This window comes from Macaca nemestrina, chromosome 1 (assembly GCF_043159975.1).
Source record: "Macaca nemestrina isolate mMacNem1 chromosome 1, mMacNem.hap1, whole genome shotgun sequence".
Classification (NCBI taxonomy): domain Eukaryota; kingdom Metazoa; phylum Chordata; class Mammalia; order Primates; family Cercopithecidae; genus Macaca; species Macaca nemestrina.
The window spans coordinates 26,483,954-26,501,615 of NC_092125.1; the positions used below are offsets into that span (position 1 = coordinate 26,483,954).

General features: G+C 41.9%; 1 long non-coding RNA gene across 4 annotated transcripts in view; it reads left to right on the plus strand.

The window, feature by feature from the left end:
• Positions 1-7,478: 7,478 nt before the first annotated feature.
• The window catches only part of LOC105493008 (uncharacterized), an 89,798-nt gene continuing 79,614 nt past the window's right edge, over positions 7,479-17,662 (plus strand). The window contains exon 1 of one of the 4 annotated variants that reach the window (XR_011610901.1): positions 7,479-7,971. This is a non-coding gene — a long non-coding RNA (uncharacterized lncRNA). The remainder of the gene's footprint in view (positions 7,972-17,662) is intronic. The other 3 variants (XR_011610902.1, XR_011610903.1, XR_003020747.2) reach the window with 3 other exon arrangements.

Below are 17,662 nucleotides of genomic sequence, written 5' to 3' on the forward strand. Positions count from 1 at the left end.
TAGTTTGGTGGTTCCTCAAAGAGCTAACCACAGAATTATAGTATGACCAAGAAATTCCACTCTGAAAAAGAATTGAAAACAAGAACTCAAACACATACTTGTATGTCAATATTCATTGCAGCATTATTCTCAATAGCCAGAGGTGGAAACAACCCAATGATCTGGCAACAGATGAATCAATAAACAAATGTGGTACATATGTACAATAAAGTATTAGTCAACCATGAAAAGAATGAAGTTTTGATATATGCTACAATATGGAGGGAACCTAAATACATTATACATAATGAAATAAGTCAGACACAATAGGACAAATATTCTATAATTTCACTTATATAAAATATCTAGAATAGGCAAACTTATAAAAAGAACATAGATTAGAGATTACCAGTGGCCTAGGGGAGGGGGAATAGGGAGTTATAGTTTAATGGGTACAGAGTTTCTGTTAGGTGTGATTAAATAGCTGTGGAGAAAGATTGTGAAGATGATTGCATAATATGATGAATGTAAAATTAATGCCACTAAATTATTCACCAAAAATGGTTAAACTTACAAATTTTATTATATGTATTTTACCATAATAAAAAAAAACATTTACTTTAATCTTTCACATTGAAATGCAGCTATGGTTTGAGTTGGTCCCCTTCAAATCTCAATTGAAATTTCACCCCCAAGGTGCCGGTGTTGGCAGTGGGTCCTAGTGGGAGGTGTTTGGGTCATGGGGGAAAATCCCTCATGAATGGCTTGGTGCTGTTCTCATGGTAGTGAGTGACTCTCCCTCTGTCCAGACTGGATTAGTTCTCATGGGCATGTTCCCACAGGAGTGGGTTTTTATAAAGCCAGGATGCCCCTTGAGTTTTGTCTGTTTGCACATGTCTGCTTCCCCTTTGACCTTCTCCATCATGTTATGATGCAGCTCTAAAGCTCTTTCCAGAAGCCGAGCAGATGCTGGCACTATGCTTCTTGAACAGCCTGTAGAACTGTAAGTTAATAAACTTCATTTCCCTATAAATTACTCAAACTCATGTATTCTGTTATAGCAACACTAAATGGACTACGACACATAGTATTCCATTTTATAGTTTACAAAGGTTTGCCACATCTGATTGAATTCTCATATCCCCACAAAGTGGACAGAATATCTAGTATTCCCTGAATGCACTTGACCCCTACTTGCCCTGACCCTGCTTTAATGATGATAAAGCTGAAGTTTAGAGAACTTAGTGAGTTGCAGAGCCACATTGGTACGCAAGTCCTTAGACTCCCTGCTCAGAGTTCAAATGTTGATGCTCTTAGGAATTCAAGCGTTGGAAATTGTTCTGAGGTCACTGATCTGCGGGTGCCCTTATGTAAGCTGTCACTATAGACTTTTAGCCTCTGGTTAAGATTGGCCTCCACCTCACCTCCACTTTAGGCATCTGAATATCTGACTGAATGATTGTTTGGGGTGTCAAAACAGGCCTGGAAAGAGATTTAACTTCAGAGTTCAAGGTGCTCTATTCAATAAGATGAAGATGAACAGGAGAAGATACCCAAAATATTAAGTATTTATCTAGAGTAGATCCAATGACTCCCAATACTGGGGCACAATATGAATCAGCATGGGAAACTAGGACTTAAGACATCCTGGGAATTGTTGTTCAGGGTCTAAGATTTTAAGAGTCATTGGAAGCCCATTCTACCTATTTAATCCTCACAACAATGAGGGGAGGGAGAGGAGCAGGAACTCTTTTCCACATTTTATAGCTTAGGGAAGGTTAGCGCTTGTCTAAGGTCATACAATCAGAGGGTACCAAGATGAAAATAGAACTCAGGTGTCCAGACTTCTAGATCAGGGCTCTTTCCGTTAGGTTGCAGCTGACTACTTCTAGAAGACCAAGTCCAATGCCCAGTAAATGCCATGTAGAAGGCGGCTGTTACTATTCTAAGTTTCAGGCGGGGGATGGGGACGGCCAGGAGTGGAGTGTGGGGATGCCATCCAGGATATGGAGTCATTTTTCATGACTTATGCCACTCTAACTGGCATAAACAAGACATAGCTGAAGATTAAATGTCCTGAACATTATTAGTCCATTAGATTTCTTGACACCTTTTCCCATAATGCTGTCTTGTTTACATTCCCAATCAGGTTTTGCTTATCAAGTTTCTAAAATGTCTATGAGGAGTTGTCCTCTTCCTTACCAATACCCAAGGAGCAAATACTGGCTTGTATACTTTGGGAAGAAAAATATTTCTTTTTAATTGAAAGCTCAAGTTGCCAAGAAGAAATTGCTTTACCACCTCTACCCTTTCTTTGCGGTACCAACGTGTCCCAGTCTGCCCCACAACTTTCCTGGCTGAAAGTCTGTGTCCTCCCCTTAATCTAGGGAAAATTGGGGTGGTTGATCACCCTACGATGGACCTAATTTTCTTCACTCATTCCCCTCTCTGAATCCATACCCCTTCTGTTCCTATATTTAAGACTAGTTTTTGAGAACTGGATCCTGCTGGGGATGGGAGCATGGTCACAGCAAATAGGAATCTTAGGAGTTAGTCCTGGGCAGAGGGTGATGTGGTTTTTTTGGCTGTCCCAGTCTAGGCATGTTGTGTTGATTGTAAGCAGTTCCTTCTTCCTGCCTCTGCAGGTGATGAACCCTACTCTATAAAATGCTTTGTCCTCACTAGAAAGACATTCTGTGGCTCAATTCCATCTAACAAGGGCAGATGGATTGGTGAACTGGGCTTGATGATCTTTGCTCTGTAAGACGAGGAGAATCCACATGAAGCTGAAGTGCAGATATTTTAGGGCCTGAGCTTCCTGGGGTGAGACTTGAAAGGCTCCCAGGGAAGCAACAGAGTGGCTGTGGCTGGTCAGAGGCAAAAGGATGAGATCTTGGCGCCGTGCACTCTCGCCAGCAGGAAACTGGGACTAGCCCATGGCCCCAGGGAAAATTCTTAATATTGTCACTGTAGAACATTCTAGTAAAGCCAGACGGGAAGCAATTACTGACAAGGTCAGTCTATGAAGTGAGGTAATTGAGAAGATTCAGCACAAACCAGTTTGTCCTTCATTTCTCTTGGCAAAGTAGATTTGATGATTTTGGCCGGCTTTACCCGGCTGGCGATTGTCGCAGCAGGTTGGGTGAGGCGCTGTGCTAGCAGAGAGGTCAAAGCACTGACTCACAGGCCTCCTTCTCAAGTGTCCCTATTTCCTTAGGAAGAAGAGTTCGCTGTCCATGGTTAGATCAGGCTGTCTTTCTGACCTGTCACAGGGTATTTGTTGTGCTGGATTTGTCGTTTCAGGGCGTGACTATTTGACAGTTCCGGAGGGGAGGACCACCTAGTAGCATTTCAGCTTTCACTGTCTCGCCAGGGGTTTTAATGATAGAGATGAATTCACTGCATGTGTGCACGGGGCTTATGTAAGCTGTAAGCAGTAGCGCAGAGTGGAGAATGGGAAGACATGCGGGGGCGGCACCGCAGTGCAGATCAGAGCTTGGAGAGCTGGGCTGAGTTCGCAGCACATGGAGGTGCAGCGACTGCAGGCTGCAATGCAGAGCCAGTCAGAGAGCCTGCAGCAGGGGCGGAGGGGGCAGCTTAGGAGCTTCTAGGGGTGGCACTGGGGCATAAAGCCCTAATTTGGCCCTGTTCAGAGGGGAGGGCTGGGAATGGTGGGGAAAACTGCCCTACTGGGGCTTGTTTGTGACAATGGGTGGGGTATGAAGTGTGGGAGGTTGCTGAGGAGACAGAGGGGAGAGAGAAAGGCCAGAGACCCTGGAGCTGCGGTGGAGGGGTGCGGTATTAAAGCAGCAGTCCCCTGTAACTGATTAGCTGAACAATTTCACTTTATGGGCTTCTCCTTTTCTGTCTGCTCAATCTACTTCCTCCCCACCGTCCCTGCTGCTCCCCCGCCGCCCTCCGAATTCTTTCTTCTTTATAATCCCTGCCAGACTCCTCCCCATCTTGGACTTTCCTAAACCATGGCATACAGCTGCCCACCCCAGCACCTAGCACATAACACCTTTCCTTGATGTCTCAGTGGGGTGATGGGCAGATATTTCTGCTGGAGTCATCATGTTTGAGGATGCTCAGGATCTCAGCTGAGTGGCCACCTCCATGTAACACCAGTCTACCCCAATCCCACTATCTTTATTTGAGCTTATTCTGCGTAAGGAACTGGGCTAGGTCCTTCAGGGAATGTTGCTGCCCTCTCGGGCTTGCAGGATAATGGTAAGAAATAGGACAAGAGCTCAGATAAATAAAGCATCCAGCCGAACATGGTACCTGAACACCTTGAGAAAGATGCAAAGTACGTGTGTGTGTGTTTGTGTTTTCTATAGGTTCAAATACCTAACATCTCTTTCTTTCCAGCTGATTTACTGCTTTGCAGGAACAGTATATGGATTACTTTTTGTTCTAATCTCTAAATCCGATGGGGTTTTCAATAGGGCAAAGGCTGGAGGTATATCTGTTTCTGTCCAACTTCAATATATTTACTCTCTTTTTGATCTAGCAGAGAAAGCTTGCCTTTAAAATCAGACAGACCTGGCTGTAAATCTTGGCACTGCCACTTACATGCTTTGTGATGTGGGGCAAGTAACCCCACTCGCCATCTGTTTTTGCATCTGTAAAACAGGGATTAAATAAAAAGTGGTTAAGGAGCACAGGCTCTGGGGTTAAACTGTCTGGGCTTGCATCCAGAATCCACCAAATACTGTATGATCTTGGACAAGTTGCTTAACTTCCTGGTGCGTCAGTTTCTTCATCTCAAATATGGGAATAATAATAGCACCTATCTCATAAGGTTACTGTAATAATGCAGTATGTCAATACATGCAGAGAGCTTAAAATAGTGGCTGGTATAGAGTAAGTGTCTTCTAATAATGATGGACTCAATATCAGTTATATCACAAGGATGCTGTGAGATATAAGTTAAATAACATACATAAAAAATCTGGAAAATACATATGAATATCTCTGAATATCTTCTTCCCTTATTTATCATGAGTTGGAAACCACAGAAAAACCTCCTGTTCTAACATTCTGTAGCACATAATTTAGTCTAATATGAACAGATTTTTTTCTTTTTTGCCACTTTTCTTTAAAAAAAAAGGAAACTTAAGTTGACATAGTGAGTGATTACTAATATGATATAATAACTGTTAACATTAAGTCAGAAAGTTATGCTAAAGTGCAATTTTCAAAAAGGTAAAATCATGACTCACGTGTAAATGTAACGTGAATAAATGTCAAAAATTTTACTTAACCCATTAATTAATTAGGGAATGAGTAAGATGCTAAAATGAGTTCAAGGAGAATTTGAAGAATAACACACACACACACACATACACACACACACACACTCAGGAGTGCTGAAATGAATTTGCTAAAAAGATAAATGACGAGTTAATGGGTGCAGCACACCAACATGGCATATGTATATATATGTAACAAACCTGCACGTTGTGCACATGTACCCTAGAACTTAAACTATAATAATAATAAAAAAACCCAAAAATGATAGAAAACTGATTAATAGCCTGCAATGCAATAAAGTCAAATGTTTGGCGTTAACTTGTTTTACAGGATGAAAATCAATCAAATTCTACCAATCTACCTGCATTTCTTTAGATAAGAATAATTTACTTTTCTCTCAATTTTCTAAAACTTAAATTCTATTCCTTCAGGGTTGTAACATTAGCTAGTGAATGAAAACAGTCAAAGGTGCACACCCTGTGGAATCAGATGACCCCCGAGAGTCTGCTAGCCAGTGCTCATCCCCTCACTGAAAGGGCCCCCAGAGCCTCATAATTCAAGGCAAATCAAAGAGAAAATACCTTTGGAGTTAGAGATAGGGGAGTTTAATTTGTGAAAAGTATACTTGTCAGTTGATTCTATAACATAAGGAGAATCTGCATTTGTGTTGTTACCTTGTCACACACCTTGGATTCCTAGGTTCAAGACTACCATCCCTAAGATGTGAGATATCTGTAGAGGCCACTGAAGTGACGGCTGGTGCCAGAGGCTGCTTTTTGCTGACTGACTTATCAGAGAGACTGCATGGCCTGATAACTCCTCTTCCAGTGGCATTGCAGGCTTGAGAGAGAAATCAGGCCACAAGTCTCCAGGGCCTGCAATAGGAAACCCAAGAGGGGTGGGGAGATCCAGACCCCAGGTAGCAGGTTGATGGATGCTAAGCTGCTGGGCCACGGTTCAGGGTAGCTCTCTCTTCTGACTTCTTTCTGGGGCTCCCAGGAGTGCCCATCACAACTCCTTGAGCCATATTCATATTAACATGTTCAGTCTCTATCATAAAGTAGCAGAAAATCTCTCTGACTTTTTAAACCACTGTGAGTGTAATCATGAGCTAGTGGAGATGCCTAGAATGAGCATGATTAGGACTCCCTGGAAAGTTTTCTCCAAGAACTCAGGCTGAGTGTGTCCTTACTTTCCAGAAGGGAGTCAGCTATGTTCCTCAAAGCATGGCCTGAGAGCCCCCTAAGTGTCAATCACTTTGAATGTTACCTCCAAACTCATGAGGATGAGGACACTTAAATAATCAGTGGGCCACATGCTCTCTTTTCTCCTTTTTTTGGAGCTCAGATCAGCCAGTTTCTCAGTCACCAATGGGAGGAGGAAGGGTGAGGGAGAGACGGCAGACACAGAGGCTCTTGGTTTGAGATACTGGGTGATATGGTAAACTGACCACAGAGCTCCTCTATTCCTTTTGAGTTTAGGGGAACCAGGGAGAAGTGAGGGAAAACACAGTGGAGTAAATCAAGTATGATTTATTCATGGACTGGCAAGGAGCTCTCTCTTCTTTGCTTGGGCCACATAATTAAGTCTAATTAATGGAAAGTGATTGTAGAGGGAGTTCAGAGCCTATTTCCAGTTGTCATTACCCAAAGACAGCAATCAAAATGTAGATGAGCTTTCTCTATGTTACCCTGGGAGGGAAACACAGCTTCTTGATAATGAAGGGGAAATGGCAAATGGATGCTGCTTGTGGCTTCCCTGTCCACAGTGGCTGCCAGGGTGATGGTGTGGGATGGAGGACCAGCAGGCCCACTTTGTGTTCTGAAATGATGCCACCCTGTCTCCTCTGTCTGCTTTCTGCCAGGACAGCCTGAGTGCTGCACTACTGCTCTCTTCTCACACTGCTGGGAGACAGGGAAGAGGCGAAGGAGTCTTGTTTCTTCCTCCCTTCACCCCAGCCTCAACAAAGATGAGCCGCTAAGTAGCTTTCCCCCAAAGTACACCAGACAATCGGGATTTTTAACCAGAAAGGGCACTTTGGAGCATTGCAGTTTGGCAGCATTAGAGATCCACTCTCATTATGACCTTCAATCTCGATAATTAGAGCCTTCTCATCTAACTAAACAAAGAAGATCTGGGGCAGCATGGGACGGAATTAGAAATAACCACCAGGAGATCCGAGCCCAGCCTGAGGAGGACAGCCCGGTGCTATAACCCAAATGGGAGAAAACGGATCAGATGGAGGCAGACATCTTCCCTATCTGCATTTGTTTTTATTATTTTTGAAAAACAGAAAAATGACTCCCAACAAACCCCTCTGAAAACAAATCAGCCTGGGATGAAATTTCCAGTGCACCTCCTCCCCTGACAGGATCATAAATTAACCCTGGGCGGCAGCAGCTGCTGGGGCATCACTCTGGCTGCTTCCAGCCTGTCCCAGGAGAGCCCCCTACAGCCCCTCCCTCCCCACCTATGTCAGCGCCGCTAAATTTAGCTCTTCCAGCATGTGCACAGTTTATATTTAGTGCCTAAAAGTCAGAGTTCAATGTACAATTCATCAAGTCATCAATCATCCCTCTATCCAAGGGACACATTATAGAAAAATCCTTTCAAAAGACTCGCTTGCTCTCCACAAGGGGTAGAAGCCATTCTACGAAGGAATTCACTGGGCCAGAGGGGTTTTCTCCTCACCGTGGTGTGCGAGGAGTGCCTGAGAATGCCAAGCCTGGAGTGGGGGTGAGTGGATGGGGAAAGAAGAGAGGGAGGGGGAGGACTCAGAGAGTGGACAGCCAGCCCCACTACACTCAGTCTGTCCCTGCTGAAATTCAGGCTGCTGGCTGTGGGTCTTAAGGCCCCTGCTTAGATGTCCCTTCCTGTTGGCAGCTTGCCTTGAGACCCTGCAAACAAATTAGGAGCCACCCGCTGCACACAGTGTTTTCTCTGCCACTCTCAATAGCAGCAAACAAATCTCCGAGGATGTTGCTGAAATGCAGGTTCCCATTTGGTATGTTCCTGCCTGCACTTCTAACAAGCTCCCATGAGATTCCCAGGCTGCAGGCAAGGTCCACAGTTGAGAGGCAAGGGCTCTGCTATAATCACCTGGCAATGTGCTATCTTCTGTCACAGACCGTAAACTCCCTGAGGACATTGACCTCACATGCCCCTGATACAAAGTCAGTGCTCAATAAATATTTTTCATGTATGAAAACAGGGATCTGACTCCTCAGGAAGGTCTTCTAAAGCCGTCTCCTATTTTGGTTCACTAGCAACAGGAGCAGCTAAAACGTATAGGACTTTATCATTTAGAAAGCATTTTGAAATTTACTTTAATCCTTATGGTCACCTCATGAAATATTATTGTTGTTGTTGTTATCTTAAAGTAATTTTCTAATAGAAAAAAACCTGAGAGAAAGTAAACGATTTAGCAGAAATCACACAGCTTCAAAGCACAGAGTCAAGAATCAAATTCTGGTCTTCCGGCTCAAAAGCCCAGTCAGGGAGCCCAGTGGTGCTGTGGATGTGCCCTTGGCCAGGGATGGGAGAATGTGCCTCCTCCAGAGCATGGCCCGAGAGTGAGGCAGCTTTGAGTCTTCTTTGGGGTCCTCCAGAGACTCTGGAAAGGAGCTTAGGCCTGAAGCAATGTCCATGGAAGGGGGCCAGAGCTCTTGCTGATCTCAAGGAGTAAAAGGCTTGGGTAGGGCAGTGGAGGGGCTGCTCTGGGGCAGAGCTGATGCCAGGCTGACCAGCTGCAGCAAGCTCAGATGTTCCCTCAGGGGCTAAGCGTGTATGTTCATGGCTGAAGGAGGATGTTAGGTAAGGAGAAAGCTGGCAGGTCTTCATTTATACCACGCCCCACAGCTACCACCATGATTGCAGGGCAATGGAACTGTACCCAAGTGAGGGAGAGATCCCAGTACATGGACAAGAAGGCTTGTGTTCATGGATTTCAGTTCAGGCCCTGAGCTGCTCATGCTCTCTCACCCAGAGATCTCCCTTTCAACAGAATCAACAATGAGTACCACAGCTGGGGGTGTGGCATCAAAGCACAACTGGGGCTGGTGTGGAGAGGCTGTATTTTCCTGCTTTTAAGGGGCAACCCAAGAGACAGGTGGTTGACTGAATCCATGTAGGGTTCAGGGTAACAGTGAACTGACAACAGAGAGTGGTGAAAGAAAATGCACCATAAAATTAAGGAGATGTTTTAATTGAGGCTATTGAAATAGGAAGAATGGTCATTAATAAGCAATGTCTCAGAGAAAAGAAAGGAAAACCCAGGGTTTTGTAAAGGCAGATAAATGAAAGCATCATAAGAAAGGGTTTTATCTTGGAATATTCAGGATATCGCAGGGCAGGGGTGTCCTTTGCAGTTAGCTATTTTGGAAACACGAAAGGGTAGAGGTTTCAGAGAATATAAAGAGGGGAATATTCTGAATCTTTGCTGTTTTCCAGGACCACAGGGATCAGATGAGTTTCAACACTGTCAGAGTATAAGGCAATCATTGTTAGGTGTGGGGTGGGAATGGCTGTGGGACAGGTGCAGGCCAGGAGTGTATCAAGAACTTAGATAATCGGGAGGCCTCTGTGGACCAGTGTCTCCTGGAAACAGTAGGATGGTGGAGCTGGCATGAGCCCACTCTCAAGAATTGATTGTTAAATATACAACAATATTGTGACAAAGATTATTTGCTTGGCCACACTTTAGTCAGGCTTCTGAAGCTTCTCCTAGGCCTATTCGTGTATTTCCCTTGTAAAATCCAGTCTTGGCAAAGAGCCCTGCTAAGCTAGTTTAGCAACAATCTACCACCCCACATGTCTGATCAAATTCCTCTTTCTTCACCATCCCTGAGGTAATGCCGGATCACCCTAGCCTATCTTCAGGAAACATTTTGTTAGGTAGGCTTAGCCAGAATCCCCCTTACCCCTGATGTTTCCTCTCAATAATTTTTCATTTAATAGCTCTGATCTTGATCGCATTTGCCCAGGCTTAATTCCGAGTTAAGCCTCATCTCCCCTCTTCACTGTAAGACCCTGTTGCAGTGGTCCCTACTACCTACAGTGAAGGTCTTGAATAAAATCGTTCTTGCTGTGATAAAGACTATCATTGAACACTTTTTTCTTTAGCAATTGTGAAGTGGCTGTTAAACCACTGGCAGTTTGAAATTGGATGGTGAGAGTATTTATACCATGAAAATTGGCAAACACTGTAAATCAGGTTTCCTCTATTGTCCACACACCCAAATTGCTGGTCACACATTTATCAGTATACCACCACCCAGAAATCCCGGTGGAGGAGGCAAAATTTGAAATCAACTGGAAAGTTGGATTAAAAAAAAAGTATCTTGCATTTCTCCTCCACAAGCCAGTGCCAGGAAACAGAGGGTTAAACTTGCAATTCTTAAACTCCAAAACTAAGTACCCTGAATTGAAATAGAAATAAATTAAAAGTTGCTATAAGTAAGGACAGATAGATATAGTCTGAACAAGGATTTTTATTTTCTTTTTTGAAATAGGACAGAAGAATTGCCCCAGAAAATTTGTAACACATAGATACAGTACCCATGCATCATTCTATCATACAGGGAATTCTGTTTAACATGTTTTCTGAGTATCGACAATCTGGTGATTATGAGATTTATAGTGACTTCTGAATTTTCAAATAAAAAATAAGCTTCTTATTGTTTGACTCTTGTATATTTTGTGGTATTATTATTTTCTAAAAGTGTGTATAGTAACATCTACTTTTTTTTAAAAAAAACAAATTTTGGTTAACTCGTATGTTGAATTACTCAAGCAATGAAGAATGGATAAAAACATAGCTTAGTACAGGCCTGAAGAAAAATCCATGTTATGTTATATTAGAGTAGGATACTCAGTTCTTCTAGTGCATATCCTTCTTTAAGGTGATTCTATAATTTAACCTCTAGCCTTATCATCCTTTTACCCTGACAAATTCTTTGCATCATAGTTCTGTCTTCCAAGATGCATTTAATTGTCTCCCCGCCCCCGCCTCTTTTTCTTTTCCTTTTTTGAGACAGAGTCTCACTCTGTCACCTAGGCTGGAGTACAGTGGCACAATCTCGGCTCACTGCAACCTCTGCCTCCCAGGCTTATGAGATCCTCCTGCCTCAGACTCCTGAGTAGCTGGCATTACAGGCATGTGCCATCACACTCAGCTAATTTTTTTGGTATTTTTGTTAGAGACAGTGTTTCACTATGTTGCCTAGGCTGGCTTCAAACTCTTGAGCTCAAGGAATCCACCCACCCTGGCCTCCCAAAGTGCTGGGATTACAGGTGTGAGCCACTGCACCCAGCCCAGTTCTCCAGTTTTTTCATAAGAACTGTTGAATTGAGGGTGATCAGAGAGAAGAGTAGAATTATATTTGGGCAAACCTACTTCTCCTACTGACACAAAAATGAAAAGAAACCCCTCAAAGTGTATATCAAATTCAGAATTATGCTTTGCAGAATAAATAGAAGTTAGCTAGACAAGGGAGGAGAAAGGGATTCCAGTAAAGGAAATAGCATTTGGTTATGTCCTTGTACTATAAGGCATTCACTGTTGTCTTGATTGAAATATGAATAGGTTTGAGATGGGACAAAGATGCAGTAAAATGAGGAGGAAGAAGAGCAGTTAGGCAGTGATCACATCATTCAGAGCCTTGTGGGTTAATCTTACTTGTGAACTTGAGCTTTACTCTGAAAGCTCTGGGGAGTTCTCCAAGAACTGGAATCAGGGCAAGGGGAGTGGTATGTTTTCAGATTGTTGGAGGATGACCCAGGGAAGCTGTATATTAGGGAGGGATGGCAGAAAGTGCTGAGGACCTGAACTAAGATTAGCAGAGGGTCAGGGATTCTAAAGAGATTCTAAGGAGGAAGTATCTACAGGTCTTGGTGAAATGACTGATTGGTTGACTGGTCATGGGAATTGAGAGAGAATAAGGAATAAAAAGATTCAAAGGTTTCTGCATCTAAAGACTGAATGGGTAGCATAACATTAGCCAAGACCGGGACTACAAGAGGATTTTTGAGTAGATGCATTCAACCTGTATCTGGTGAAGAACATCCTTGGGCAAAACTGCCAACTTCTTATAATTTTTTATTCTCTTTATTAACTTGTTATATTTCAATAGTAACATGGCTTAAGCTGCCTGTCTTCATGATGGCTAATTATGGGCATATGTTAATTAAGGGTATAAAGCAAATATTATATGACTAAGAATGAATCAGGGTAAGTCTGTATAATAGTGAAAGCCTCCATTGCAGCTAGCCTTGTTCAGCTGAGTGATGAACTGACTAAGTCATCAGCCCACTCATCTGATTTTCACTGACTGCTGTATAATCTTTTTGAGAATCACTTAGGCATTCTTAAGCTTCTATTTGTAATTAAATAATTTTAAATAATTATTTTATTGATTAACTTTTTAAAATAGCAATGCAAACAAATGGCATTACTGTTTTTAATAAAATGAACTCACTGGAACTCATTTTTGAGCTCCAAAACATTGATATTCCTTAATATAATAGAGCCCTGATATTAAGTTAGAATATGTGCTCCATAGCCATAATATGGAATATTATTTTTTAGGAAGAAAATCCATTAAGAATTGAATTCTGTTTTAATGTAATAATATTTGTTTACTAAGAATTTGATATTGATTTAAAAATGCATTAACTTAGTCAATGAAAGTGAAAATTTTGAAAGTGGAACTTTCTAATCTGCTGAGTCTGCACATCATCATTGGCTTTTACCCCCACTACCTGCAAGCTTATCTGCATCAGTCTTTTCCTCCTTTTCTGCCTCATTAGAATGCACACACCACCTCCTGTCTGAAGCTGTCCTTTTCAACTGAGCCTCCAAGTTCTTATCTCCTTCTGCTTCCTCTGAGGCCATTCGATATCTCTCTCTACTGTATCTTCAATCTCTCTTTCTAGTAACTACCTTTAACATGAAAGTATGCTCACCTTTGTTCCATCTTATGGGAAAAATCTCTGGCAGGTCTACTGTCCTGTTTTTCCCTTCTGTTCACAGCCACATTTCTCAAAATAGTAGTTTGTCCTCATTGTCCCCACTTTATCATCTCTGATTAACTCTTCAACCAATAAGATTTTCATTCCCAGTAATGCTCTGAAACTACCCTTATTATCTGGGCAGCCATTGGAGGGTTATAAACATAGAGATGACATGATGTGGCTTATGTTTTGTCAGGACTACCCTGAAAGGTGCAAGTAGGAAAGCATGGAGACCTACTAGATTGTTATTAAAATAGTGCTTATAAGATGCAATGGTGTCTTGGACTAAGATGGTAGCAATGAGGATAATGAGAAGTGGTCAGATATGGGGGATGTTTTGAAGGTAGAGTTGACAGAACTTCAGATGAAGTAGAGATTGAGTTTGAGACAAAGGGACGAGACAAGGGTGATTCCAAGGTTTTTACCTGAACAAAGAAAAATGGGAAAATGCCAGTCAATGCTATTCTGTTATGTTGGGCTGTCATACAGATTATCTTAATGCCCCACTGCAGATGGTAAGGACATTGGATTTTACTCTGAGTGACATAAGAAGTATAGAGATTTTTGAGAAGGAGAGTGACATGATTTGACTAACATTAAAAAAAATTACTTTGGTTTCTGATTACAGAATAGGCTATAAGTGAACAAAGATGGAAGAAAGGTGATTAATGAGGCAGCTTTGCAGTAATGCAGGAAAAAGATGATGGTGGCTGGAGCCAAGGTGGTAGCAGTCCAAGTAGTGAGATGTGGTCATATTCTGGTGATAATTTCAGAGAAGAACTGACGTAGTATGTTGTTAAGGGGGTTAACAGGAGAAGAAGAATCAAGGATTACTTTAAGGTTTTGGCCTGAGGAACTAAAAGTTTCAGGACAGGAAGGGAAGTTAAAGAGCTCATTTTTTGGAATGATAAACTTGAAATGCTTATTAAAAATCCAAGTGGAGATATTGACTGGCAATTGTATTTATAAGGCTGGTGTTCAGAGGAGGGATTAAGCTAGACATATGAATTAGGGAATCATCATCATAGACATGGTATCTAAATCTACAAGACCGGGGGAAGATCACCAAGAAAGTGAGTATAGACGCTGAGCATCTGAAGAATGTGTGGTCCTGGTCCTGTACACATTTAGATGGCAGGCATATAAGTAGGAACTGATAAAGAAAATTGAGAAGGAGCAGCAAATGAAGTAGGTAGAAGGCCAAGAAAGAATGATATTCCAGGAAAAAAGTACTTCAGGAAGGAAATCATGATCCTCAGAGTCAAATGCTGCAGTTGAGTGCAATGGAATATGGTAATTAAGCCCTGAATTTGACTATGTGTATGTGTCGTAGGTGGTGAGGAGAGAGCATGAAGACTTTTGCAAGAGCAGTTTTAAAGGTGTACTGGGAGGGAAAGTTTGATTGGAATGGGTTCAAGAGAAAATGGAAAGAACAGAAGGGAAGACACCAAGTATAGACAACTTCTGATGATTGTTGAGAAACAGGGCAACAGTCGGAGGCAAAAGTGGGTTTGAGAGATGGGGTTTAAAATGAGATAAACAGCAGTGTGTTTGTATGCAGATAGGATAATTCATTATGTAGTAAAGAGATGAAACATTGGAGGGAACAAAATCCTTGAGAAAGTATGAGGGAATGGAGCTCAGAGCACAAATATCGGAGTTGACTTCAGCTAGGAGCACGGAGTTCATGCATTGTAACAAGAGTTAAGAGAGTGCATGTAGGTAGACTGGTAGATGGGAGCACATGGATGTTCTGTTATCAGCTGTGAATATAAGATGAGGAATTGTATGTTTGAAGTGGGAGGAAAAGGTGTGAAATTCTTGTCTAGAAGAGAGGGAGATTGAATGAATTAGAGATATATAATAGGACGAGAGGGTACCACAAAAGGACTCAGGGAGGTTAGTGGCTGTGCGTTGAAAGTGACAGCAGTTAGCCTGGCTGTGTGTTTTCTCTAGCTGGGGTAGAAGTTCAGAGAGGAAAGGGTGCACCAACATCTCTCTTCTTTTCCTTATTTTTTCTTGCAGCACACAAAACTCTTGAAACTCTTGGCTGTTTGCTGCAAGCTTTGAGTTCAATCCTGGATGAGAGCTGGGGGTTGAAGACAGACAGCACTTTCTTTGGAATGTCTGCTCTTCCTGCCAGTCAGCATTCATCTGGCAGGCTGGCCTTTGACTGCACTGGTATTTTAAGCATTTGAATGTGTTCTAAGCCAGTCTGGCAGAAATTCTATGCAAGTCAAGCCACTGCCCTTTACACCAGAAGGAACTTAGGGACCCTGGAAATCCTTAGTCAACAGAGTCTGGTTTGAACTGCAATGAAATCCATTTGCCCAGGGACACTAATAGACACAATTCAGAGGTAAACAGATTTGGAGCTTTCATTTAAGAAAAAAAGAATGTCAAGGAAGGAAGCATCTGGGAAAGGAATAAAGTTTGGCTATGACAAACAAAATAGGCTTCAGATAAAATGGTCTCCCCTGACCCAAAAATAAAGCACATAAAGTAGATAGGATAGGTGATCAACCTATAACCTGTCACCTATATATGTACTGATGTCCTCATCTCTGTGAGCTGGGAGTTATAATAGAAATTACATTATAGGGTAGTTTTCTATTAATACCTGAAAAGTACTTAGAACATTATTTGACAGAATAAAGCTCAGTAAATGCTAAAAAACATAATAGTACTGATAAATAATTGTTATTATTTTATTATTGTGCCTTGGCTAGTGCTGAGCTGCTTCTTGTTTCTGTGCCTTATTTAGGCTGTGAAGAAAATCTTATCTAAATAAACAACAAAAATTAATAGATTCATTAATATGGCTCCTGTGCAAGGATGACATCCACATCTGTAGAGGACATCACAAATGTGATGTGGAGATAATGTCAGGTAGTAAGAAGGTTCATGGTTTTGAGCCAAAGACCCCCTCAGTCAGCCCAGGCATTTAGCCAAGTTGCTTAACCTTCAAGAACCTTACTTCTTTGATGTGTGAAATGGAGAAGATGATATTAATTTTTGAGATTTTTATCAGAGTTAAATAAATCAATATATATAGAATGTACCTTGAACAGTGTCAGGTACATAGGATGCATTCAACAACGTTAGGTATGATTATTAATAATTCCGGTGAATCCTCAGTGGGAAAAATCCTTCCTGTTCTTCTTTAGGTACAGAAATCCTCTCCACCTTTTCAGGACCAGCCTCTGAAAGAATCCTGTCCAGATTCCTCTAGTTTCTTCCGTTGGACTTCTGTTACACTTTGTTCATGCTTTTGTTGCATCATTTTTCCCCTCGGTTAATTTTGAAAGTCTTTTTCCTTGTATGTCTCTTGAGCTAGAGTTAATTTTTTTTTAATACACCTATAGGATTCTTACAACTCAGCAGAGAGGCTAGGATGTAGTAAGCATCCAACAAATATTTATAGAATTAATTGAGAGTTCTCTCTAATCTTCAAAGCAGGGAAACTGATCTACATTTAGAAGAAACTCCCTCCCCCTCTTTCTTCAAATTTTTCCTATCAGAATTATGGGAACAATATAGAGTAGTGACTGAACATATGGTCTCTGAAGTCAGTAGACCTCTTCTGAAATTCCATTTCAGCAACTGGCATAGCATTGCAAGGAAGGAGGGATATACAAAATGCAACCAGAGCATAGTAGAAGGCTAGCATTTACTAGTCTCACTTGATGTGGGAGCACAAGTATGTCATACCTGGCTCCAGTCAAGAAAAGATCACTGTCCAGGCATTACAAAAGAAACAAACTGTTCCTAGGTTGTCTTCGTTACTTCCTGCACCAGCTGATCAAAGTTATGAGAGCAGGTAAGTGTTCAGTAAAGACGCAAAAAAATGGATCCTACTTCCTTGCCAGGGATAAGATAGCATGTTACGAAAGTATCACTTAAAACTCTGAGGACAGGCATGAGTCATCAGCTCTCTAGTTACTGAAAGCATCTCAGACTTGGTGTAGGAAAGTGGCCGTGAAAGGGAAGGTCGGCCAGAGGAGGGCCTCTTAGTCACTCAAGCTGCTGCTGGGCTCTTCTCTGCCACTGGCTGCACTCATTTGATCAGCATCCAAGAAGAAAGGAACCGAAGCTATAACACACATGTCAGTGCAGTGTAATGGAAAGAAAAGTAGATTCAAATCCTGGGCTTATCACTTACTAACTATGTGGCTTCTTTAAGTTACTTAATCTCTGTGAATATCATTTTCCCAAGGATGGTTGAGAGAATTAGAGATGATGTAATATACCTACTATGTACATGCTAACTGGTAACTTCATCATTACCGTGCACCTGATTCTTTCAAATTAGAGATGCATAATCAAATCTAACTGAGCATAAACAAAACCAATTTCAGTTGAAAGATTCTGGCTATTCCTAGTTTGGGGTGTGGCCCTCCTGAGACTGTGCCTAGAT